The following is a 25751-nucleotide window of genomic DNA, read 5'->3' as shown; positions in this document are numbered from 1 at the left end:
GTGTAAATAAATTTCTGTGTGAATCTTTAGGGAAGAAATAGATATCGTCTCTAATAGTTTGTATAAATTGATATACGATATCTAGTCTAATGACAATAATTTTGTTACAAAATTATGATATTATCACATGTTTATTATACTTTGAGATTGTAAAGACTGTTGGTTTTCATGATCTGTTTTCATCATATTCAAAGATTTTTAATTGACAACAGCTTAATTACATCATTGGTCGCATGGCTTAGATGGCAAAGCGCCTGCGTAGTAAGCAGGAGATCACGAGTTCGAGTCTCGTTGGGACCTATTAGTGATTTCTTGTGTAATTAAATTTCTGTGTTAATCTTTAGGGTTGAAATAGATATCGTCTCTAAAAGTTTGTATAAATTGATATACGATATCTAGTCTAATGACAATAATTTTGTTACAAAATTATGATATTATCACATGTTTATGATACTTTGAGATTGTAAAGACTGTTGGTTTTCATGATCTGTTTTCATCACATTCAAAGATTTTTAATTGTCAACAGCTTAATTACATCGATGGTCGCATGGCTTAGATGGCAAAGCGCCTGCCTAGTAAGCAGGAGATCACGAGTTCGAGTCTCGTTGGGACCTCTTAGTAAATTCTTGTGTAAATAAATTTCTGTGGGAATCTTTAGGGAAGAAATAGATATCGTCTCTAAAAGTTTGTTTAAATTGATATACGATATCTAGTCTAATGACAATAATTTTGTTACAAAATTATGATATTATCACATGTTTATGATACTTTGAGATTGTAAAGACTGTTGGTTTTCATGATCTGTTTTCATCACATTCAAAGATTTTTAATTGTCAACAGCTTAATTACATCAATGGTCGCATGGCTTAGATTGTAAAGCGCCTGCTTAGTAAGAAGGAGATCACGAGTTCGAGTCTCGTTGGGACCTATTAGAAAATACTTGTGAATATTAAATTCTGTGTGAATCTTTAGGGAAGAAATAGATATCGTCTCTAAAAGTTTGTATAAATTGATATACGATATCTAGTCTAATGACAATAATTTTGTTACAAAATTATGATAGGCTCTTCCCTAGCACATATATTATATTATCACATGTTTACTCATGTTCACTCATGTCATCTCATGTTAACATATTATCACATGTTTATTATACTTTGAGATTGTAAAGACTGTTGGTTTTCATGATCTGTTTTCATAACATTCAAATATTCATGTTCACTCATGTTCACTCATGTCATCTCATGTTAACATATTATCACATGTTTATTATACTTTGAGATTGTAAAGAATGTTGGTTTTCATGATCTGTTTTCATAACATTCAAATATTTTTAATTGTCAACAGCTTAATTACATTAATGGTCTCATGGCTTAGATGGCAAAGTGCCTGCCTAGTAAGCAGGAGATCACAAGTTCGAGTGTCGTTGGGACCTATTAGAAAATTCTTGTGATTATTAAATTCTGTGTGAATCTTTAGGGAAGAAATAGATATCGTCTCTAAAAGTTTGTATAAATTGATATACGATATCTAGTGTAATGACAATAATTTTGTTACAAAATTATGATATTATCACATGTTTATTATACTTTGAGATTGTAAAGACTGTTGGTTTTCATGATCTGTTTTCATAACATTCAAATATTTTTAATTGTCAACAGCTTAATTACATCAATGGTCGCATGGCTTAGATGGCAAAGCGCCTGCCTAGTAAGCAGGAGATCACGAGTACGAGTCTCGTTGGGACCTATTAGAAAATTCTTGTGATTATTAAATTCTGTGTAAATCTTTAGGGAAGAAATAGATATCGTCTCTAAAAGTTTGTATAAATTGATATACGATATCTAGTCTAATGACAATAATTTTGTTACAAAATTATGATATTATCACATGTTTATGATACTTTGAGATTGTAAAGACTGTTGGTTTTCATGATCTGTTTTCATCACATTCAAAGATTTTTAATTGTCAACAGCTTAATTACATCGATGGTCGCATGGCTTAGATGGCAAAGCGCCTGCCTAGTAAGAAGGAGATCACGAGTTCGAGTCTCGTTGGGACCTCTTAGTAAATTCTTGTGTAAATAAATTTCTGTGGGAATCTTTAGGAAGAAAGATATCGTCTCTAAAAGTTTGTATAAATTGATATACGATATCTAGTCTAATGACAATAATTTTGTTACAAAATTATGATATTATCACATGTTTATGATACTTTGAGATTGTAAAGACTGTTGGTTTTCATGATCTGTTTTCATAACATTCAAATATTTTTAATTGTCAACAACTTAATTACATCAATGGTCGCATGGCTTAGATGGCAAAGCGCCTGCCTAGTAAGCAGGAGATCACGAGTTCGAGTCTCGTTGGGACCTATTAGAAAATTCTTGTGAATATTAATTTCTATGTGAATTTTTAGGGAAGATACAGATATCGTCTCTAAAAGTTTGTATAAATTGATATACGATATCCAGTCTAATGACAATAATTTTGTTACAAAATTATGATATTATCACATGTTTATTATACTTTGAGATTGTAAAGACTGTTGGTTTTCATGATCTGTTTTCATAACATTCAAATATTTTTAATTGTCAACAGCTTAATTACATCAATGGTCGCATGGCTTAGATGGCAAAGCGCCTGCCTAGTAAGCAGGAGATCACGAGTTCGAGTCTCGTTGGGATCTATTAGTGATTTCTTGTGTAATTAAATTTCTGTGTTAATCTTTAGGGTTGAAATAGATATCGTCTCTAAAAGTTTGTATAAATTGATATACGATATCTAGTCTAATGACAATAATTTTGTTACAAAATTATGATATTATCACATGTTTATGATACTTTGAGATTGTAAAGACTGTTGGTTTTCATGATCTGTTTGCATCACATTCAAAGATTTTTAATTGTCAACAGATTAATTAGAATAATGGTCGCATGGCTTAGATGGCAAAGCGCCTGCCTAGTAAGCAGGAGATCACGAGTTCGAGTCTCGTTGGGACCTCTTAGTAAATTCTTGTGTAAATAAATTTCTGTGTGAATCTTTAGGGAAGAAATAGATATCGTCTCTAATAGTTTGTATAAATTGATATACGATATCTAGTCTAATGACAATACTTTTGTTACAAAATCTGATATTATCACATGTTTATGATACTTTGAGATTGTAAAGACTGTTGGTTTTCATGATCTGTTTTCATCACATTCAAAGATTTTTAATTGTCAACAGCTTAATTACATTAATGGTCGCATGGCTTAGATGGCAAAGCGCCTGCCTAGTAAGCAGGAGATCACGAGTTCGAGTTTCGTTGGGACCTCTTAGTAAATTCTTGTGTAAATAAATTTCTGTGTGAATCTTTAGGGAAGAAATAGATATCGTCTCTAATAGTTTGTATAAATTGATATACGATATCTAGTCTAATGACAATAATTTTGTTACAAAATTATGATATTATCACATGTTTATGATACTTTGAGATTGTAAAGACTGTTGGTTTTCATGATCTGTTTTCATCATATTCAAAGATTTTTAATTGACAACAGCTTAATTACATCATTGGTCGCATGGCTTAGATGGCAAAGCGCCTGCGTAGTAAGCAGGAGATCACGAGTTCGAGTCTCGTTGGGACCTATTAGTGATTTCTTGTGTAATTAAATTTCTGTGTTAATCTTTAGGGTTGAAATAGATATCGTCTCTAAAAGTTTGTATAAATTGATATACGATATCTAGTCTAATGACAATAATTTTGTTACAAAATTATGATATTATCACATGTTTATGATACTTTGAGATTGTAAAGACTGTTGGTTTTCATGATCTGTTTTCATCACATTCAAAGATTTTTAATTGTCAACCACTTATATACATCAATGGTCGCATGGCTTAGATGGCAAAGCGCCTGCCTAGTAAGCAGGAGATCACGAGTTCGAGTCTCGTTGGGACATATTAGTAAATTCTTGTGTAATTAAATTTATGTGTTAATCTTTAGGGTTTAAAAAGATATCGTCTCTAAAAGTTTGTATAAATTGATATACGATATCTAGTGTAATGACAATAATTTTGTTACAAAATTATGATATTATCACATGTTTATTATACTTTGAGATTGTAAAGACTGTTGGTTTTCATGATCTGTTTTCATAACATTCAAATATTTTTAATTGTCAACAGCTTAATTACATTAATGGTCGCATGGCTTAGATGGCAAAGCTCCTGCCTAGTAAGCAGGAGATCACGAGTTCGAGTCTCGTTGGGACCTATTAGAAAATTCTTGTGAATATTAATTTCTATGTGAATTTTTAGGGAAGATACAGATATCGTCTCTAAAAGTTTGTATAAATTGATATACGATATCTAGTCTAATGACAATAATTTTGTTACAAAATTATGATATTATCACATGTTTATGATACTTTGAGATTGTAAAGACTGTTGGTTTTCATGATCTGTTTTCATCACATTCAAAGATTTTTAATTGTCAACAGCTTAATTACATCGATGGTCGCATGGCTTAGATGGCAAAGCGCCTGCCTAGTAAGCAGGAGATCACGAGTTCGAGTCTCGTTGGGACCTCTTAGTAAATTCTTGTGTAAATAAATTTCTGTGGGAATCTTTAGGGAAGAAATAGATATCGTCTCTAAAAGTTTGTATAAATTGATATACGATATCTAGTCTAATGACAATAATTTTGTTACAAAATTATGATATTATCACATGTTTATTATACTTTGAGATTGTAAAGACTGTTGGTTTTCATGATCTGTTTTCATAACATTCAAATATTTTTAATTGTCAACAGCTTAATTACATCAATGGTCGCATGGCTTAGATGGCAAAGCGCCTGCCTAGTAAGCAGGAGATCACGAGTTCGAGTCTCGTTGGGACCTATTAGAAAATTCTTGTGAATATTAATTTCTATGTGAATTTTTAGGGAAGATACAGATATCGTCTCTAAAAGTTTGTATAAATTGATATACGATATCTAGTCTAATGACAATAATTTTGTTACAAAATTATGATATTATCACATGTTTATTATACTTTGAGATTGTAAAGACTGTTGGTTTTCATGATCTGTTTTCATAACATTCAAATATTTTTAATTGTCAACAGCTTAATTACATCAATGGTCGCATGGCTTAGATGGCAAAGCGCCTGCCTAGTAAGCAGGAGATCACGAGTTCGAGTCTCGTTGGGACCTATTAGTGATTTCTTGTGTAATTAAATTTCTGTGTTAATCTTTAGGGTTGAAATAGATATCGTCTCTAAAAGTTTGTATAAATTGATATACGATATCTAGTCTAATGACAATAATTTTGTTACAAAATTATGATATTATCACATGTTTATGATACTTTGAGATTGTAAAGACTGTTGGTTTTCATGATCTGTTTGCATCACATTCAAAGATTTTTAATTGTCAACAGATTAATTAGATCAATGGTCGCATGGCTTAGATGGCAAAGCGCCTGCCTAGTAAGCAGGAGATCACGAGTTCGAGTCTCGTTGGGACCTCTTAGTAAATTCTTGTGTAAATAAATTTCTGCGTGAATCTTTAGGGAAGAAATAGATATCGTCTCTAATAGTTTGTATAAATTGATATACGATATCTAGTCTAATGACAATACTTTTGTTACAAAATCTGATATTATCACATGTTTATGATACTTTGAGATTGTAAAGACTGTTGGTTTTCATGATCTGTTTTCATCACATTCAAAGATTTTTAATTGTCAACAGCTTAATTACATTAATGGTCGCATGGCTTAGATGGCAAAGCGCCTGCCTAGTAAGCAGGAGATCACGAGTTCGAGTTTCGTTGGGACCTCTTAGTAAATTATTGTGTAAATAAATTTCTGTGTGAATCTTTAGGGAAGAAATAGATATCGTCTCTAATAGTTTGTATAAATTGATATACGATATCTAGTCTAATGACAATAATTTTGTTACAAAATTATGATATTATCACATGTTTATGATACTTTGAGATTGTAAAGACTGTTAGTTTTCATGATCTGTTTTCATCATATTCAAAGATTTTTAATTGACAACAGCTTAATTACATTATTGGTCGCATGGCTTAGATGGCAAAGCGCCTGCGTAGTAAGCAGGAGATCACGAGTTCGAGTCTCGTTGGGACCTATTAGTGATTTCTTGTGTAATTAAATTTCTGTGTTAATCTTTAGGGTTGAAATAGATATCGTCTCTAAAAGTTTGTATAAATTGATACACGATATCTAGTCTAATGACAATAATTTTGTTACAAAATTATGATATTATCACATGTTTATGATACTTTGAGATTGTAAAGACTGTTGGTTTTCATGATCTGTTTTCATCACATTCAAAGATTTTTAATTGTCAACCACTTATATACATCAATGGTCGCATGGCTTAGATGGCAGGAGATCACGAGTTCGAGTCTCGTTGGGACATATTAGTAAATTCTTGTGTAATTAAATTTATGTGTTAATCTTTAGGGTTTAAAAAGATATCGTCTCTAAAAATTTGTATAAATTGATATACGATATCTAGTGTAATGACAATAATTTTGTTACAAAATTATGATATTATCACATGTTTATTATACTTTGAGATTGTAAAGACTGTTGGTTTTCATGATCTGTTTTCATAACATTCAAATATTTTTAATTGTCAACAGCTTAATTACATCAATGGTCGCATGGCTTAGATGGCAAAGCGCCTGCCTAGTAAGCAGGAGATCACGAGTTCGAGTTTCGTTGGGACCTCTTAGTAAATTCTTGTGTAAATAAATTTCTGTGTGAATCTTTAGGGAAGAAATAGATATCGTCTCTAATAGTTTGTATAAATTGATATACGATATCTAGTTTAATGACAATAATTTTGTTACAAAATTATGATATTATCACATGTTTATGATACTTTGAGATTGTAAAGACTGTTGGTTTTCATGATCTGTTTTCATCATATTCAAAGATTTTTAATTGACAACAGCTTAATTACATCATTGGTCGCATGGCTTAGATGGCAAAGCGCCTGCGTAGTAGGCAGGAGATCACGACTTCGAGTCTCGTTGGGACCTATTAGTGATTTCTTGTGTAATTAAATTTCTGTGTTAATCTTTAGGGTTGAAATAGATATCGTCTCTAAAAGTTTGTATAAATTGATATACGATATCTAGTCTAATGACAATAATTTTGTTACAAAATTATGATATTATCACATGTTTATGATACTTTGAGATTGTAAAGACTGTTGGTTTTCATGATCTGTTTTCATCACATTCAAAGATTTTTAATTGTCAACAGCTTAGTTACAGTAATGGTCGCATGGTTTAGATGGCAAAGCGCCTCCCTAGTATGCAGGAGATCACGAGTTCGAGTCTCGTTGGTACCTATTAGAAAATTAATGTGAATATTAATTTTTGTGTGAATCTTTAGGGAAGATACAGATATCGTCTCTAAAGTTTGTATAAATTGATATACGACATCTAGTCTGATGACAATAACTGTGTTACAAAATTATAGTATTATCACATGTTTATGATACTTTGAGATTGTAAAGACTGTTGGTTTCCATGATTTGTTTTCATCACATTCAAAGATTTTTAATTGTTAACAGCTTAATTACATCAATGGTTGCATGGCTTAGATGGCAAAGCGCCTGCTTAGTAAGCAGGAGATCACGAGTTCGAGTCTCGTTGGGACCTATTAGTAAATTCTTGTGTAATTAAATTTATGTGTTAATCTTTAGGGTTTAAAAAGTTATCGTCTCTAAAAGTTTGTATAAATTGATATACGATATCTAGTCTAATGACAATAATTTTGTTACAAAATTATGATATTATCACATGTTTATGATACTTTGAGATTGTAAAGACTGTTGGTTTTCATGATCTGTTTTCATCACATTCAAAGATTTTTAATTGTCAACAGCTTAATTACATCAATGGTCGCATGGCTCAGATGGCAAAGCGCCTGCCTAGTAAGCAGGAGATCACGAGTTCGAGTCTCGTTGGGACCTCTTAGTAAATTCTTGTGTAAATAAATTACTGTGGGAATCTTTAGGGAAGAAATAGATATCGTCTCTAAAAGTTTGTATAATTTGATATTTATGATACTTTGAGATTGTAAAGACTGTTGGTTTTCATGATCTGTTTTCATCACATTCAAAGATTTTTAATTGTCAACATCTTAATTAGATCAATGGTCGCATGGCTTAGATGGCAAAGCGCCTGCCTAGTAAGCAGGAGATCACGAGTTCGAGTCCAGAAGAGACCAGGAGGTTAAGCTGCGTCGGATGCAGACGTCTTTTTGTGTTCTCCCGTTTTTCCATCATTTTGTGAGTTTTTGTTATTTTTTATTACTTTTTGTTGTTATATTCGTGTTTTTGAGTGTTTATTTTGTATAGTTTACCTGTTTTTGTAGTTTTTTGTTGCCAATTGTTTTATTTGTCGTGTTTGTTTACGTGTGTGGGGGCCTTCCCCCCCCCCTTTTTTTGGCAATTTGTTTACATTGTCTAGGGGACAATGGCTGCCAAGTGGCTCAATAGTGTAGATATTGATTTTGGGGTTCAATTCCCGAAATTGAGTATGCGTACGGTTCATGGTTTTGTGCGTAGTTTGAAGGTTGATGCTCAGGATCTCTTAGTCCTAGTTGCTGTGCTAGATACGAGAAACCAGGTCGCTAGAATTACGTTTACGTCAGAGGCATATAACTCAAGTTTTTTGTCCCAACACAGTGGTATCGTCAGGACCGATTTGGAGGGGAAAGAAGTTAGTGTAGTGATAAAGGATAGCAATATCCAAGAGAAATTTGTTCGAATTGCAGGGATTCCACAGAACTTAGACTTGGGAGTAGTTCAGACACGTCTTAAGGAATTTGGAAATGTAATTGAAGCTCGGTGGGAGCGCTATCGGGTGGCAGAGGATGAAGTTTTATACCCTGTCCTAGCAACTTGGATGATTGTAAGAATGACGGTGACGAAAAACATTCCCTCATACATTACCATTGGCAGTTATCGTGCTATGGTAAAGTATGACGGACAAAAGCCCACTTGCAGACTTTGCGACGAAGAGACACACTTTAGCTACGACTGCCCAACTTTAAAACGAAACCAGGAACCCACCATTGTCCAAAAACCTGTTGCCAAAAAGACTAAAAAGACGGAGACTATTAAACAGACACCCGTAGTAATTCCCGTGGTAGCAAATTCCATGGTTTCCCAGGTACTTCTGGGGAGTGAATCACAAGATTCACTCTCAGGAAGTACTAATAATTTGGAAACTGAAACCATGGAATGTGACACCGCTACCACTCCCGCATCTGTACCTCCGAAAGAAAATCCTTTGAAACCAATTACGAAATCCAAAATAGTAGCACCTCACACAGAGACAGAAGACCAGGAAACAGTGACAATTATCATGGAATCAATGGAACCCGACACGGGGGAAATTGATACCACTAATCCAGACAAAACTAAGGACCCCCTGAAAATTCCCACGGTACCACGAAGTAAACGATTTAAACCTACCCTGACGCCCCAAAATTCGAAACCCACTTCAGGCATTCCCGTACTCAAAAAACCTAACACATGACTTCACAATTAAAAATCGCTTCTATCAACATTGGAGGTATTCGATCAGTCGAGCGACGTCAAATTCTTTTAAATTTCTGCAGGGACGGTAATTTAGATATCGTAGGACTTCAAGAGGTAGCCTTTCACTCTTGCCCAATTATTGAAAGCTGTTACCACTTGCTAGCAAATGTCGGTCCCAACAAAAAAGGAACAGCCATTCTAATTAGACATGGTCTGGAGTATTCTCGACTGCTTCTTGAACCTGACGGAAGGCTTATCTCTATTGACGTAAAATGTTTTACGTTTATTAATATCTATGCCCCGTCAGGTAAGCAGGTAAAGAATGAGAGAAACAATTTTCTTCGTCAAACCGTTCCTGCCTACTCGGTTACCACTCGACTGCCCTTCGTGTTGATGGGCGATTTTAATTGTGTTGACGACATCCAAGATAGGGCAAATATCCAATCCCTCCCTGTCCCAAGTAGTGTTGTTAGCTATGCTTTGAAGGAGATGGTTACTGGTCTTGATCTGGTAGACATCTGAAAAAAGCTAAATCATAGTGATCCGGGTCACACTTTCCATTACCACGACGGTTCTTCTAGGCTTGATAGGATTTATGCTAGTCGATCGTTTGCGGATAAATTTTTAAATATTTGATTGCAGCCTTTATCGATTAGTGACCATCAGTCGGTACAATCCACACTTACTTGCAATCTTGATCTCCCAAATCGTAGCAGACCACCTGCCGGATTGTGGAAACTAAATACTTCAATATTGTCAGAAGAAGGTTTTCAGAAATACGTAACCAATTTCATTCAGGAAACTGCTAATCATCCTCTTAGGGAAAGTAATGTAGCAAATTGGTGGGAGAGTGTCCTGAAACCGGGTATCAAGCGTATTTCGATGGATTATTCCAGGCAAAGAGCAAGGCTGATAAGAGAAACTAAGTTTTTCTATCAATCTTGCATACAGGAAATGGCCGAAGCAGATACCTTTGATTGGGTTGCCTTTCAACAGTTGAGAAAATTTTCAAAGTCTTGGGAGGAGAGCACACTCAAAGGGTATGGGATTCGTTCCCGCTGCTTCGATGGGCCAGATGTAGAGGAAGCAAGTATTTTTCACATAAATCGTGCCAGGAATAATTATCGAAAATGTTGCATTGATAAGATCATTGCCCCCAATGGCACTTGCTTATCGACCAAAGAGGAAATTTCAGCAGAAATTGTTGCTCATTTTACAAAATTTTTTAAGACTCAACCTTCTCCTGACATACTGGCAGGGTCTGAGTTCCTTGAAGGAGTAAGAGATTGCTTTAAGCCAACCCCAAACCTAACAGCACCAATTTCCCTTCTTGAGATTAGAGCTGCTCTAATAGCAATGAAGTCAAACAAGTCCCCTGGCACCGATGGCATTCCTTACGAGTTTTACGTAGAATTTTGGGACGTGATCGCACCCCACTTCTTGGATATGTTTAATCATATCCTGGAAAGGGAAACTCTGACGTCTTCGCAGGGCCAAGCGGCGATCAGGCTAATTCCTAAGTCTTCGGGACTTTGTGGAATTTCTAGTTTTCGGCCAATTTCTCTTTTGAATTGTGACTACAAAGTCATGGCATCTGTCTTAGCGAGACGATTGAGGCCAACACTATCTTCTACCATAGGGCCTCATAAAAAAGGTGGGGTACCTGGTAGATTGATTTTTGATAATTTAAGTCTTTACAGAGATGTCATTCAATTTGTTGATGACCGGGGATGCCATGACTCTTCCAACTCTTTGATTCGGGGTATGGGCGCTGCCATTGTTGGAGTTGACTTTGAAAAGGCCTACGACCTGGTTAACAGGGAAGTCCTCTGGAGGATTCTGGATGTCATGGGTTACCCCACCACTTTCATCCGTTGGTTACAGATTATGTATTCTGTAACAGGAATGTCAATCCTCAACGGATCGGAGGTGGCTGGGGTGATAAATGATATTCAGTCGATTCGCCAGGGATGCCCCCTATCTGTCCATCTCTTCGTTCTATACATTGAGCCTTTGCTTGTGCGTTTATCTCGAGTTCTCAAGGGTATATCATTGTTTAATGAAAAACTCACTGTCAGAGCCTTTGTTGATGACGTCACCATTTTCGTTTCTTGTGACGAAGATTTTACCAGGGCAGGACAAATCCTTGATATGTTCTGTCAGTGGACAAAGGCAAGGATGAATAAGGAGAAAACAAAAGCCCTGGGACTCGGGACTTGGAGCTCTAGATCAATTTGGCCTCTTGAGTGGCTTGTGTCAGCGCCAACATTGTCCCTGTTAGGAATTAAATTTTCCCATTCCATAGAAGAGACAGCTAGTAGGATTTGGAATGATGCATTTAGCTGTTTAAATGGTATTCTGCGAGAGAATGCCAGTCGACGGTTTAATATTTACCAGAGGGTGCTTTTCCTCAAGTCGAAGGCTCTCTCCGGAACTGTGTACTTTGCACAGGTATTACCTTGTAATCCAAAAATGGCTGACCAGATTTCAAAGGCTGTCATGAAATTTCTATGGATGGGAAAAATAGAAAGGCCGAAGAAAACCGTAATTTTCCGTACTGTCAAAGAAGGGGGTCTGGGAATGGTCAACACACACCTCTTTTACCGTTCCCTTTTCTTGTGCCCCTTGTACAAAGTCCTGATAGGCCCCAACAGCCCAGAAAGCTCTCTACTTCGGTATTGGATGTCCTTTCCTCTCCGAACCTTATTGCCACTCTACAAGGACAACACCACACCTGTAGCAGTCATGAAGAGACCATATTACCTTCAGGAACCCCTGCATCAAATCAAGCAACTTTTCGCATCTTCCATTCTGGTGCAGGGGAATCCAATGGTACATCGGAAAACATATAACCATTGGATCCTGGAGGTAACGACAATGGGAAAGCTGGAGATCCTGAGGCCTAATCTGGATTGGCCACGAATCTGGAAGGAGACTGCAGCCCTTCCAACTAACATCAGAGAGACCATGTTCCTGTTCAACCAGCGACTTCTCCCTACCAGGACCAGATGCCATCGGTTGGACCCCACCAAGGACGCAACATGTCTAATTTGCAATCAAGACCCGGAAACCGATGAGCATCTGATGTACCAGTGTCCTGAACGACTCACCGTTTGGAGCTGGTTGGAAGGAACTATGCGTCAGATGGGCTGCAGTTCGTCAAACGAAGATTTGATACGTGGCCATTTTGGTCCAGTAGGAAATCTCCAGCTTTCATTCACTCTTCTGGCTGCTTATCTCTACATCAACTGGAAGGCAAGGAATAACCTACGCACACCATGTCAAGAAGAAGTAGAGAGCCTCTGGAAAGTCCTTCGTAAATCTAGATCCCAATTCCCTGTTTAATTTTAATCATACATTTTAGTACATTTTGTTTATTTTTGTTTGTTTTGAATTTCCCATTCCCAGTTTTATTGGCCTTTGTTTATGTTTTTTTTGTTGTTGTTGTTTATATTTCACACCACCATTGTCTTCTGCTTTGTTTTTCTTTTGTTTATTTTTCTTGAATTATCCCACCACCGCAAATTGCATTTGTTTGTTTTTGTTTTGTTTGTTAATATTATGATCCCCACCATTGCCAGATTTCGATTATTTCCCCTTGCCAACGTCTGCATCCGACAGCCTAATTGTTTTGCTTTATTTTGTTTTAATGCCCTAAATAGCTGATACCATGAGCCAATAAAAGATAATTTTAATAAAAAAAAAAAAAAGTTTGTATAAATTGATATACGATATCTAGTCTAATGACAATAATTTTGTTACAAAATTATGATATTATCACATGTTTATGATACTTTGAGATTGTAAAGACTGTTGGTTTTCATGATCTGTTTTCATCACATTCAAAGATTTTTAATTGTCAACAGCTTAATTAGATCAATGGTCGCATGGCTTAGATGGCAAAGCGCCTGCCTAGTAAGCAGGAGATCACGAGTTCGAGTCTCGTTGGGACCTCTTAGTAAATTCTTGTGTAAATAAATATCTGTGTGAATCTTTAGGGAAGAAATAGATATCGTCTCTAATAGTTTGTATAAATTGATATACGATATCTAGTCTAATGACAATAATTTTGTTACAAAATTATGATATTATCACATGTTTATGATACTTTGAGATTGTAAAGACTGTTGGTTTTCATGATCTGTTTTCATCACATTCAAAGATTTTTAATTGTCAACAGCTTAATTAGATCAATGGTCGCATGGCTTAGATGGCAAAGCGCTTGCCTAGTAAGCAGGAGATCACGAGTTAGAGTCTCGTTGGGACCTCTTAGTAAATTCTTGTGTAAAAAAATTTATGTGTGAATCTTTAGGGAAGAAATAGATATCGTCTCTAATAGTTTGTATAAATTGATATACGATATCTAGTCTAATGACAATAATTTTGTTACAAAATCTGATATTATCACATGTTTATGATACTTTGAGATTGTAAAGACTGTTGGTTTTCATGATCTGTTTTCATCACATTCAAAGATTTTTAATTGTCAACAGCTTAATTACATCAATGGTCGCATGGCTTAGATGGCAAAGCGCCTGCCTAGTAAGCAGGAGATCACGAGTTCGAGTCTCGTTGGGACCTATTAGTAAATTCTTGTGTAAATAAATTTCTGTGTGAATCTTTAGGGAAGAAATAGATATCGTCTCTAATAGTTTGTATAAATTGATATACGATATCTAGTCTAATGAAAATAATTTTGTTACAAAATTATGATTTTATCACATGTTTATGATACTTTGAGATTGTAAAGACTGTTGGTTTTCATGATCGGTTTTCATCACATTCAAAGATTTTTAATTGTCAACAGCTTAATTACATCAATTGTCGCATGGCTTAGATGGCAAAGCGCCTGCCTAGTAAGCAGGAGATCACGAGTTCGAGTCTCGTTGGGTTTCTATTAGAAAATTAATGTGAATATTAATTTTTGTGTGAATCTTTAGGGAAGATACAGATATCGTCTCTAAAGTTTGTATAAATTGATATACGACATCTAGTCTAATGACAATAACTGTGTTACAAAATTATAGTATTATCACATGTTTATGATACTTTGAGATTGTAAAGACTGTTGGTTTTCATGATCTGTTTTCATCACATTCAAAGATTTTTAATTGTTAACAGCTTAATTACATCAATGATCGCATGGCCTAGATGGCAAAGCGCCTGCCTAGTAAGCAGGAGATCACGAGTTCGAGTCTCGTTGGAACATATTACTAAATTCTTGTGTAATTAAATTTCTCTGTTAATCTTTAGGGTTTAAAAAGATATCGTCTCTAAAAGTTTGTATAAATTTATATTCGATATCTAGTCTAATAACAATAATTTTGTTACAAAATTATGATATTATCACATGTTTATTATACTTTGAGATTGTAAAGACTGTTGGTTTTCATGATCTGTTTTTATAACATTCAAAGATTTTTAATTGTCAACAGCTTAATTACATTAATGTTCGCATGGCTTAGATGGCAAAGCGCCTGCCTAGTAAGCAGGAGATCACGAGTTCGAGTCTCGTTCGGACCTATTAGAAAATTCTTGTGAATATTAAATTCTGTGTGAATCTTTAGGGAAGAAATAGATATCGTCTCTAAAAGTTTGTATAAATTGATATACGATATCTAGTCTAATGACAATAATTTTGTTACAAAATTATGATATTATCACATGTTTATGATACTTTGAGATTGTAAAGACTGTTGGTTTTCACGATCTGTTTTCATCACATTCAAAGATTTTAAATTGTCAACAGCTTAATTACATCAATGGTCGCGTGGCTTAGATGGCAAAGCGCCTGCCTAGTAAGCAGGAGATCACGAGTTCGAGTCTCGTTGGGACCTCTTAGTAAATTCTTGTGTAAATAAATTTCTGTGTGAATCTTTAGGGAAGAAATAGATATCGTCTCTAATAGTTTGTATAAATTGATATACGATAGGTATACGATAGGTAAGCAGGAGTTCAGCTGACAGTCGTCTGCTATGAGACACATATCGTGTATTTCAGCTCTCATCTATAGTAAATTTTCAAATAAAATAGTGACACCTGTATGTTGAGCTTAGGCTCAAATAAGAGATAGATTCTCAGTGCATCGAGTGTGTGACTCTTATTGGATACTTTCTGCTAACGTAATAATAATCTTCCCAACTGAAAGCCTACTCTGACAGACCTACTCATATTTTGCCTCAGGCAAAATTCATTGTTGTGGGTAAGCCAGAGAATACTTTGCTAGTCTACCTTGAACGTCCCCGTTACCTGGCATGCCAGACGACGAGGGAATGGATCTGGAAGGGACGGCAGGGGAGGCTAACGATGGGGGGGGAAAATTCATGCACAGGAACTGTCAGAAGAAACTCACACAATTAGGCCAAGGTAACTACAAGTACTGCTCAAAACAGTGCAAAAACATTTGCTCTCTTTTGCGATCAAGGGACAGATCAAACAGTAACATTTCACAGAAGCGACAACGAACAGAAAGCGAAAAGGATTTTAGCAAAATGGCTCCAGAAGACTTTATTAGCATCATCCAAGAACTAGAAGCAGAAAATGTTGAACTATCGGAAAAGTACAACAAGCTACAAACTGAAATGGACAAAATCCACATCCAAATTGGCAAAGGTACTCTTGATTGGATTTTTAAGAAACACGAAACAGGGCAACAAGACAGCATAACTCCGTTTGGGGCCTCGAAACCAGCATCCTTCGCTGGAGGTGCCAAATCAGTAACGTTAATAGCTAAGCTGGACCCAGAATTAGATACCACCAATTTGGATGGTAAGTCAATGGATCAGTTTTTTAAAAGCAACGAACAATGGCCCACACTCCAACACTTCTCAAAGAGAAACAACGAAGCTCGCCTAGTTTTCAACAATGCAGCAGATGCCAAGAAGGCAGAAGAGATTATAAAAGAAGATCCTAAACTAACCGGGACGGTAAAATCAATCTCAGAACAGAAATTAAATTACCCGGTTGTTGCCTTTGCCACCGGAACAAATGATTTAGAGGAACTTCAAACTGAAATCGAATACCGGAACGAGCTGTTGCGAGGCAACATAAGCAGCATCAAAATCCTGTCCAGAGAAAAGGGACATGTAAAAATTTATGTGACATCCAAGAAGGCGCAAGTAGCAATCCTAAAAGCAGGTATAATCCACACGAATATCAATGGTTTCAAGAAACACAACATTAAAGAAATGAATCTCAATCGGGAAATAAGATCGTGTTTTAAGTGCCATAAGCTAGACCACATCTCTCCCAACTGCCCATCAAAGACAGAAGTCTGTGGAAAGTGCGCAGAGAAGACACACAAAACAAAAGAATGTGAGCATCTGGACAGTAAGTTCAAGTGTGTTAACTGTAAAAATGGTAAGCATAAATCGGATGACCCAAAATGCCCGGAGCGGATTAAGGCAGTAGATAGGCTCAAAAAACTCTTATCATAAATGACAGAGAAACCTAACAACTCAAATAATCTGAAATGCATACAAATTAACCTACAACATTCCAAAACGGCCTCACTACACTTTTTTAAAATTCTTGTAGAACTACGTATAGACATTGCCCTTATCCAAGAACCCTACGCGTGTATTAATATTTTTAATAATGAATTGCATGTCCCTTCGGTGCCCGATATCTATCTCGTCCATCAAAACCTTGATAGGAAAGATCATGCCTATGGAGCCATAATCCTAACTAAACGAACGATTCTGGCGGAAACAGTACCAAACCCGGTAAGCAATGAATGCATAGGTATTAAAATAAATGTTGATGAGCCAATCTTTATCTTTTCAACTTACTGCAGGCCATCCAATTGCAAATTGGACGCAGTAATAAACATTTTTAATAATCCTAATTTTAATCATTTCAAAACAACAATAATAGGTATGGATGCCAACGCAAAAAATAAGCTCTGGGGAAGTAGTCGCACAGACAAGAAGGGAGTAGAACTTGAACACCTCATTATTAAAAATAACTTGAATGTTGCTAACGTCCCAAATTCCAAACTAGAGTATATACCCTCAAAAACTTCTAAAGTGGATGTCACACTTAATGGAGACAAAGTAAAAATTTCGGGGTGGAAATTCTTGAATACTGTATCCCTCTCCGACCACCCATACATACACTTTGAACTTACGGTTGGCCGACCAAACCGACAGCCAAAAGAACCAAAAGTACCAAAATTGACCAACATAGATAAAAGTAAATTAAGATCAACATTGGATAGTGAACTGCGTAATCTAAATGTAAATTGGGATGGTTTGCAAAGCGAAGCAGACCTAGATGGCATTGTTAATAATATAACTGCAATAATAGGTAATAGTGCAATTAAATCGGAACTGCCAAGAAACAAACAGAGCAAAAGCGAATTAGATTTTTGGACGCCGGAACTGGATAAACTGAAGGCGGCGATGCGCACTGCAAAGGCCAAGTATGACAAATTTCTCAAAGCCAATAACATCAAGGATAGGAAGCGTACCAGTAAAGAGAGTTCACCGCAAGAAACAAATTTCCGCTCAGCCAAACGGATGTATCAAAAAGTGCTAAGAAAAAGCAAAGGAAAAGCGTTCGAGAACTTCTGCACTATAAACATGAATAAGGACTTATTTAAGAGCCTCAAAACTTTGTCCAGTAGTCAGAACACCAGCCAAGTGCCCACGGAACTTGTTGTGGATGGAAGGTCTATGACGGAAGAAGAAGAGATAATCAAAGAGCTAGGTAACAGTTTTTTTCCTGCCCCAAAACCAATTGGCCCAGAGCAGGAAGAAATTATCAACACGTATGCAAACTACAAGAAAGCAAGCGCAAATGAAGTAAAACCAACCATTACTAGTGAAGAAGTAGAAGCAGCAGTCTTCGCACTAAACGCAAGCTCGTCTCCGGGCACAGATGGGATCTCAATCTCAATTATACAAGAGGTATATTCATTACTAGCTGATACCCTCCGGATCTTATACAATAAATGCTTAAACCTCAAATACTATCCTAAGCAATGGAAGGACGCGAAGGTAACTATACTTAAAAAACCCAATAAAGAGTCATATAAAAATGTTAAAAGCTTCCGACCAATTAGTGTTCTGAATTCCCTTGGTAAAATATTTGAGAAAATTATTTACAATAGGCTAACATGGTTGTCGGTGACGGAGAAATGGTTTGGAGAGAGTCAACATGGATTTCGTCAAGGAAGGTCGACAGTGAGTGCCATGCACTCTATGGTCAGTACAATCGAAACAAACCGTGAAATCAGAGGGTACACAGCAGTGGTTTTTCTGGACATAAGCGGGGCGTTTGATGGGGCTTGGCCGGCAGCGATACTGGCCGCACTGACCAAAAGGAAGTGCCCACTCTATCTCATTGACATAATCGCAAGCCTGCTCAAGGATCGGACCGCGATAATCAAAACAAATCAGGGTCGTTTCAAAGGCTCAATACGAATAGGGTGCCCACAGGGCGGAGTCCTCTCTCCATTCTTGTGGATCATCCTGGTGGAAGAACTCATAAGTATGTCTTATCCTTTCCACCACAAAATAATTGGCTACGCGGACGATATTGCTATCGTCTGCTGGCACAAAGTTATTGATATTGCCATACGCAATTTCCAGCTAATAGCTAACGACACAGTTGCAAAATGTGATCGCTATCTATTAGATATAAACGCACTTAAAACAATTCTCATGATTTTCTCAAACAAAAGAACAATAGAGCCTTGTAATATTAAAATCAAAGAAAACATCATCTCACCCTCTGCGACTTCCAAGTTTGTCGGTTTCGAATTAGATACCAAACTCAGTTGGAAATCACATATTGAGGAAAAGTGTCGGGCGACCCAAAGACAAATCCACATTCTGAGGAGATGTTTAAGGCGCACTTGGGGTTTAGACACAAAAAAACTGGTCACTCTCTACAAAACTATTATTGTACCCAAACTCCTTTATGGATGCTCCGTGTGGTGTCGAGTTATTCTAATCAAATCATACAAAACCAAATTGCAAACTGTACAAAGAGAAATGCTCAAATGTATCACAAGATCTCTAAAAAATGTGCCCTTAAATTCCCTTTTAATTATTTCAAATCTCTTACCTATTGAGCTAAAAATTCTTGAATTTTCGGTCAATTATTATCTTTCTCATAAACATGTCGAGTTTTCTCCCTCCTCTGCTGCAACTATTGGTGCGGTACTGCATAAACCAAAACTCGATCAAACAATGGACAACACACGAAAATTCCACTCGCGAAGGCACCCACCATGGGAGCTGAGCAAACTGAACTACAGATCAGAAGATGAAACTCCACTTTCACCAGAGGAAAACGGCCTGGCCATCTACACTAAAAGCCACAAATGTACAGCAGGAGTAGGTCTTGGGATTGTCTGTTGTGCATCAAATGTAGTCGTCCAAACCACACAAGAGAAATTAGCCGCAAACACAACTGAAAACCAGGCGGAAATCCTAGGCCTGCTAGCTGCACTGCAATATGCTGTTGCAACTAAGAGCAATTATACTAGCTGCAATATTTTTTGCAAATCTGTCCCTGCCCTCAAGGACTGCACAAAAAATGAAAAACTGAACGAAACAGCAACCACCTGTAGAAAGCTGTGCTTTGACAATCGGGACCACATTCATCTCAATCTAGCCTCTGCTAAAGAAGCAGAAGGTATTGATCTCGCAAAAGAAGCAGCGAAAGCTGCCCTCGACCTTGGCTCGCAAGTAACTAAAAATCAACCCTGGTCAATAGAACTTCTCAAAGATAAGATCAAGACGGAAATTCAAAAGCTGTGGAGTGACGAGTGGGCTGGCAGCAAAACAGGGACGCACACAAGAAGATTCTTCCCGCGACCATCGGACGCCAGCTGCTTAAATGGAAGCTACATACATCAGGAAATAACCCAAGTTCTAACGGGGCATTGCAGACTAAATCACCATCTCCATCTCATCAAAACAACCTCATCACCTCAATGTGAGTGTGGCCATGGCGACGAAACAGTAGAACATTTTCTGTTCCACTGTGCACGGTACGCAAATCAAAGATCACTCTTCATCCAGGCGTGCTCAAGCAGCAACAAAGCGTTTCCACCATCGCTCGAGGACATCCCAAAGTTCCGGTGCATATGGAAAGAGTTTAAAGACTTCATCCTGACGACCGAAAGGTTAAAAATAAAAATATGTAGTACCGCCCAAAGTCTCAGCTCGCAACAAACATAAAGCCCACCACAAATCTTAATGTTACCCGTCACTAGCGAATCAAACAAAATGCCCTCCAAGCCATTGCCTTTTCCAGCTCGTCTGTTCTCGTTTCTTCCCTTCTTCCCTCTTTCTCTTCCTTCTTCTCCGTCTTCTCGCCGGTCTGTCTTTCTCTCTATCACTCGTCAATGCGCAAAACCTCTGTACTAACGTACTGTTTTATTCTGCTCTCGTATAGTTTTAAACTGATTGTATAGCCTTGTAATAATTGTTATATGTTAAGCACAACAACACATGAGCACTGTAACTGTATGGTCTGAGCTAAGGCAACACTCAAATCTGAGTAGGCCATTCAATAAAAAAAAAAAAAAAAAAAAAAATGATCTGTTTTCATAACATTCAAATATTTTTAATTGTCAACAGCTTAATTACATCAATGGTCGCATGGCTTAGATGGCAAAGCGCCTGCCTAGTAAGCAAGAGATCACGAGTTCGAGTCTCGTTGGGACCTATTAGAAAATTCTTGTGAATATTAAATTCTGTGTGAATCTTTAGGGAAGAAATAGATATCGTCTCTAAAAGTTTGTATAAATTGATATACGATATCTAGTCTAATGACAATAATTTTGTTACAAAATTATGATATTATCACATGTTTATGATACTTTGAGATTGTAAAGACTGTTGGTTTTCATGATCTGTTTTCATCACATTCAAAGATTTTTAATTGTCAACAGCTAAATTACATCAATGGTCGCATGGCTTAGATGGCAAAGCGCCTGCCTAGTAAGCAGGAGATCACGAGTTCGAGTCTCGTTGGGACCTCTTAGTAAATTCTTGTGTAAATAAATTTCTGTGTGAGTCTTTACGGAAGAAATAGATATCGTCTCTAATAGTTTGTATAAATTGATATACGATATCTAGTCTGATGACAATAATTTTGTTACAAAATTATGATATTATCACATGTTTATGATACTTTGAGATTGTAAAGACTGTTGGTTTTCATGATCTGTTTGCATCACATTCAAAGATTTTTAATTGTCAACAGCTTAATTACATCAATGGTCGCATGGCTTAGATGGCAAAGCGCCTGCCTAGTAAGCAGGAGATCACGAGTTCGAGTCTCGTTGGGACCTATTAGAAGATTCTAGTGAATATTAATTTCTGTGTGGATTTTTAGGGAAGAAATAGATATCGTCTCTAAAAGTTTGTATAAATTGATATACGATATCTAGTCTAATGACAATAATTTTATCCCTGAGGGTATATATGTATATATACCGAAGGACTATAACAATTTTAGGGTGTGGGGTATAGGGGGTAGGGTAGTAGTAGTAGATCTCAGAAGGTTTAATGTCCATTATGTATTTACATATACGTTTCTTCCCTGAATGACCAATCGTCCCCAAATTTTGTTCAAAATTCTGTCAAAATTTGTATCGTGGTATAGTGGTTTTTTCATTTGATTCTATAACAGTTTAAAAAAATTAATTTGCGTAATTGTTACCTAGCTGGTTGCCGAATCCTAGGCAGTGAATTCGCTTTAGTTTGCGTAACCTTACAACTGTCAATGCGTTGCAGTCAGTGCAGAAGGTTGTATAACAGTAATTAAACAGTAAGTTTTTTCTTTAACAAAATGTTTTAAACAGTAGATACTTACAGTAGAACTCTTCGATTCGGGGTATGGGCGCTGCCATTGTTGGAGTTGACTTTGAAAAGGCCTACGACCTGGTTAACAGGGAAGTCCTCTGGAGGATTCTGGATGTCATGGGTTACCCCACCACTTTCGTCCGTTGGTTACAGATTATGTATTCTGTAACAGGAATGTCAATCCTCAACGGATCGGAGGTGGCTGGGGTGATTAGTGATATTCAGTCGATTCGCCAGGGATGCCCCCTATCTGTCCATCTCTTCGTTCTATACATTGAGCCATTACTTGTGCGTTTATCTCGAGCTCTCAAGGGTATATCATTGTTTAATGAAAAACTCACTGTCAGAGCCTTTGTTGATGACGTCACCATTTTCGTTTCTTGTGACGAAGATTTTACCAGGGCAGGACAAATCCTTGATATGTTCTGTCAGTGGACAAAGGCAAGGATGAATAAGGAGAAAACAAAAGCCCTGGGACTCGGGACTTGGAGCTCTAGATCAATTTGGCCTCTTGAGTGGCTTGTGTCAGCGCCAACATTGTCCCTGTTAGGAATTAAATTTTCCCATTCCATAGTAGAGACAGCTAGTAGGGTTTGGAATGATGCATTTTGCTCTTTAAATGGTATTCTGCGAGAGAATGCCAGTCGACGGTTTAATATTTACCAGAGGGTAATGTTCCTTAAGTCGAAGGCTCTCTCCGGAACTGTGTACTTTGCACAGGTATTACCTTGTAATAAAATAATGGCTGACCAGATTTCGAAGGCTGTCATGAAATTTCTATGGATGGGGAAAGTAGAAAGGCCGAAAAAAACCGTAATTTTTCGTACTGTCAAAGAGGGGGACTGGGAATGGTCAACACACACCTCTTTTACCGTTCCCTTTTCCTCTGCCCCTTGTACAAAGTCCTGACAGGGCCCAGCAGTCCAGAAAGCTCTCTACTTCGTTATTGGATGTCCTTTCCTCTCCGAACCTTATTGCCACTCTACAAGGACAACACCACACCTGTAGCAGTCATGAAGAGACCCTATTACCTTCAGGAACCCCTGCATCAAATCAAGAAACTTTTCGCATCTTCCATTCTGGTGCAGGGGAATCCAATGGTTCATCGAAAAACCTACAACCATTGGATCCTGGAGGAAACGACAATGGGAAAGCTGGAGATCCTGAGGCCTAATCTGGATTGGCCACGTATCTGGAAGGAGACTGCAGCCCTTCCAACTAACATCAGAGAGACCATGTTCCTGTTCAACCAGCGACTTCTCCCTACCAGGACCAGATGCCATCGGTTGGACCCCACCAAGGATGCAACATGCCCATTCTGCAATGAAGACCCCGAAACCGATGAGCATCTGATGTACCAGTGTCCTGAACGACTCACCGTTTGGAGCTGGTTGGAAGGAACTATGCGTCAGATGGGCTGCAGTTCGTCAAAGGAAGATTTGATACGTGGCCATTTTGGACCAATAGGAAATCTCCAGTTTTCTTTCACTCTTCTGGCTGCTTACCTCTTCATCACCTGGAAGGAAAGAAGTCACCTTCGCGTCCCACGTCAAGAAGAAGTAGAGAGCCTATGGAAAACCCTTCGTCAACCTAGATCCCTATGTCCTACCTAATCTTTACCATAAATTTTAGTATATTTTGTTTATTTTTGTTTATTTTGTATTTCCTTTTCCCAACATCAATGGCCTTTGTATATTTTTGTTTATATTTTCTGCTACCAAGTCTTCTGCTTTGTTTACTTTTGTTTTGTCTTATTTTATGGTATTATCCCACCTCAACCCACATTGCATTTGTTTGTTTATGTTTTTGTTTTTGTTTTATTATTATAGTCCCCAACATTGCCAAATTTTCGTCTACATCCCTTTGCTAACGTCTGCATCCGGCGAACAAAATTTTGTTTTTGCTTTGTTTGTTTTAATGACCCCATTAGCTGATAACAAAAGATAATAAAAGAAAATTTTACAAAAAAAAAAAAAAATGTCCCCAGTTCAAACCTGGGTACCCCCTTTTGATTATAATTGATATAATAAAAAAACTGAGTGAATAAGCTTACGGATTGTGGAATTTCCTAAACTATATGTACTCAAGAAATACTAAAAAAATTGAGTTATTTCTGAAATTGTACGTACGGTTATTGAAGCACACCATGTTTCTCATTTAGATCTAATTTCTTTTCTACCAAGAAACCAAATTAGCTGTTGTGTAAAGTCTGTTTATTTTATTTAATGTGATCAAGCATCGAAATCGGATTCCTTGCCGTTTTTGAACACAAACTTTCTGCTATTATTCTGTATGCTTAATAAAATTAGGGAAAGATGAGCGAATAGTGAAAGCAATTTTGAAATACAAGATCCCAAAACAGATCAGCTTAGCTTATCAACGCAGGGCTTCATGTCTAATTCTAATCAAATAAAAAAATTTTGATAGATTCAGCACAAAATTTGTTATTTTGTCCTCTTTTTAACCGATCAAGGGGGTAAAGCTCAGTGGTAGAGCATTCGACTGCAGATCGGAATGTCCCCAGTTCAAACCTGGGTGCCCCCTTGTGATAATAATTGATATAATAAAAAAACTGAGTGAATTAGCTTACGTATTGTGGAATTTCCTAAACTATATGTAGGGGAGAACGGGGTCAAACTGGACAAAGAATTTCTTTTCTCTTTATTTAGATTTCTATGTTCTTTTTCTAATATTTATTTTTAGTTAATGGTGCAGCACCTCCTTGGGTAACTCCACAATTTTTTTGTAATTTTTAAGTCTTAAAATAAACGGGTTATAAGGATTTTAATGAAGTCGGTTTTTTAAAGTTTTTATTTAAACGGCGGGGCGAAACTGGACAGGGACGGTGTGAGATTGGACATTGCCAGTTTTCCTCATAAGGAGACATAAAATAAATTTTAGAAAAATATGGGTAGACTGCTTATTCAATATTTTATTCATTCATATTGAAATATTTGCAATAGAAATGAAAAATAGAGAGTTATGTCATTTTTACGAAATAGGGGGCTTAAATGGACAATTTGTAGGCGGGTAGAGTAAAATGGGAGGGCTTAATAGAGTATCGAGTATCGATTTGTCAAACGGGCGTATATGGCTTCTCCACAAGCACCTCCCACTCCAATATCGAAGTTGTCCGATATGACCCCAAAACTCTGTGTCCAAAATGACCCAACCCGGTGCTATTTAGTATTTCGTTAATAACTTAACACTGGAAAGGCATTAAAATTTAAGTTTTTTATCAATCATTAAAGAAATGAATTGGCTATTTCACATATCATTATTTTATTCACTTGTAGTGTTTTTCACTTTAAAATGCTTACAGTAATAGGGAAGAATATTACATCAAACA

At 36.8% G+C, this 25751-nt stretch overlaps 12 non-coding genes and 1 pseudogene across 12 annotated transcripts; all 13 read left to right on the top strand.

The window, feature by feature from the left end:
• The first annotated feature begins 541 nt into the window (after positions 1 to 541).
• Trnat-agu lies at positions 542 to 614 on the top strand. The gene has a single exon. It is a non-coding gene; the product is annotated as a tRNA-Thr (tRNA).
• A 1687-nt stretch (positions 615 to 2301) lies between these two features.
• Positions 2302 to 2374, top strand: Trnat-agu. The gene has a single exon. It is a non-coding gene; the product is annotated as a tRNA-Thr (tRNA).
• Positions 2375 to 2929: 555 nt separating this feature from the next.
• Positions 2930 to 3002, top strand: Trnat-agu. Its single transcript has one exon. It is a non-coding gene; the product is annotated as a tRNA-Thr (tRNA).
• Positions 3003 to 4498: 1496 nt separating this feature from the next.
• Positions 4499 to 4571, top strand: Trnat-agu. The gene has a single exon. It is a non-coding gene; the product is annotated as a tRNA-Thr (tRNA).
• A 241-nt stretch (positions 4572 to 4812) lies between these two features.
• On the top strand, positions 4813 to 4885 carry Trnat-agu. Its single transcript has one exon. It is a non-coding gene; the product is annotated as a tRNA-Thr (tRNA).
• A 241-nt stretch (positions 4886 to 5126) lies between these two features.
• On the top strand, positions 5127 to 5199 carry Trnat-agu. Its single transcript has one exon. It is a non-coding gene; the product is annotated as a tRNA-Thr (tRNA).
• Positions 5200 to 5440: 241 nt separating this feature from the next.
• Positions 5441 to 5513, top strand: Trnat-agu. Its single transcript has one exon. It is a non-coding gene; the product is annotated as a tRNA-Thr (tRNA).
• A 7200-nt stretch (positions 5514 to 12713) lies between these two features.
• Positions 12714 to 17014, top strand: LOC116936021 (annotated as a pseudogene).
• Positions 13460 to 13532, top strand: Trnat-agu. The gene has a single exon. It is a non-coding gene; the product is annotated as a tRNA-Thr (tRNA).
• Positions 14087 to 14159, top strand: Trnat-agu. The gene has a single exon. It is a non-coding gene; the product is annotated as a tRNA-Thr (tRNA).
• A 4487-nt stretch (positions 17015 to 21501) lies between the features above and the next one.
• Trnat-agu lies at positions 21502 to 21574 on the top strand. The gene has a single exon. It is a non-coding gene; the product is annotated as a tRNA-Thr (tRNA).
• A 241-nt stretch (positions 21575 to 21815) lies between these two features.
• On the top strand, positions 21816 to 21888 carry Trnat-agu. The gene has a single exon. It is a non-coding gene; the product is annotated as a tRNA-Thr (tRNA).
• Positions 21889 to 24874: 2986 nt separating this feature from the next.
• On the top strand, positions 24875 to 24946 carry Trnac-gca. Its single transcript has one exon. It is a non-coding gene; the product is annotated as a tRNA-Cys (tRNA).
• Positions 24947 to 25751: the final 805 nt, after the last annotated feature.

The sequence above is a fragment of the Daphnia magna genome, linkage group LG7, assembly GCF_020631705.1.
Source record: "Daphnia magna isolate NIES linkage group LG7, ASM2063170v1.1, whole genome shotgun sequence".
NCBI lineage: Eukaryota > Metazoa > Arthropoda > Branchiopoda > Diplostraca > Daphniidae > Daphnia > Daphnia magna.
This window is presented reverse-complemented; position numbering and strand designations above follow the sequence as displayed.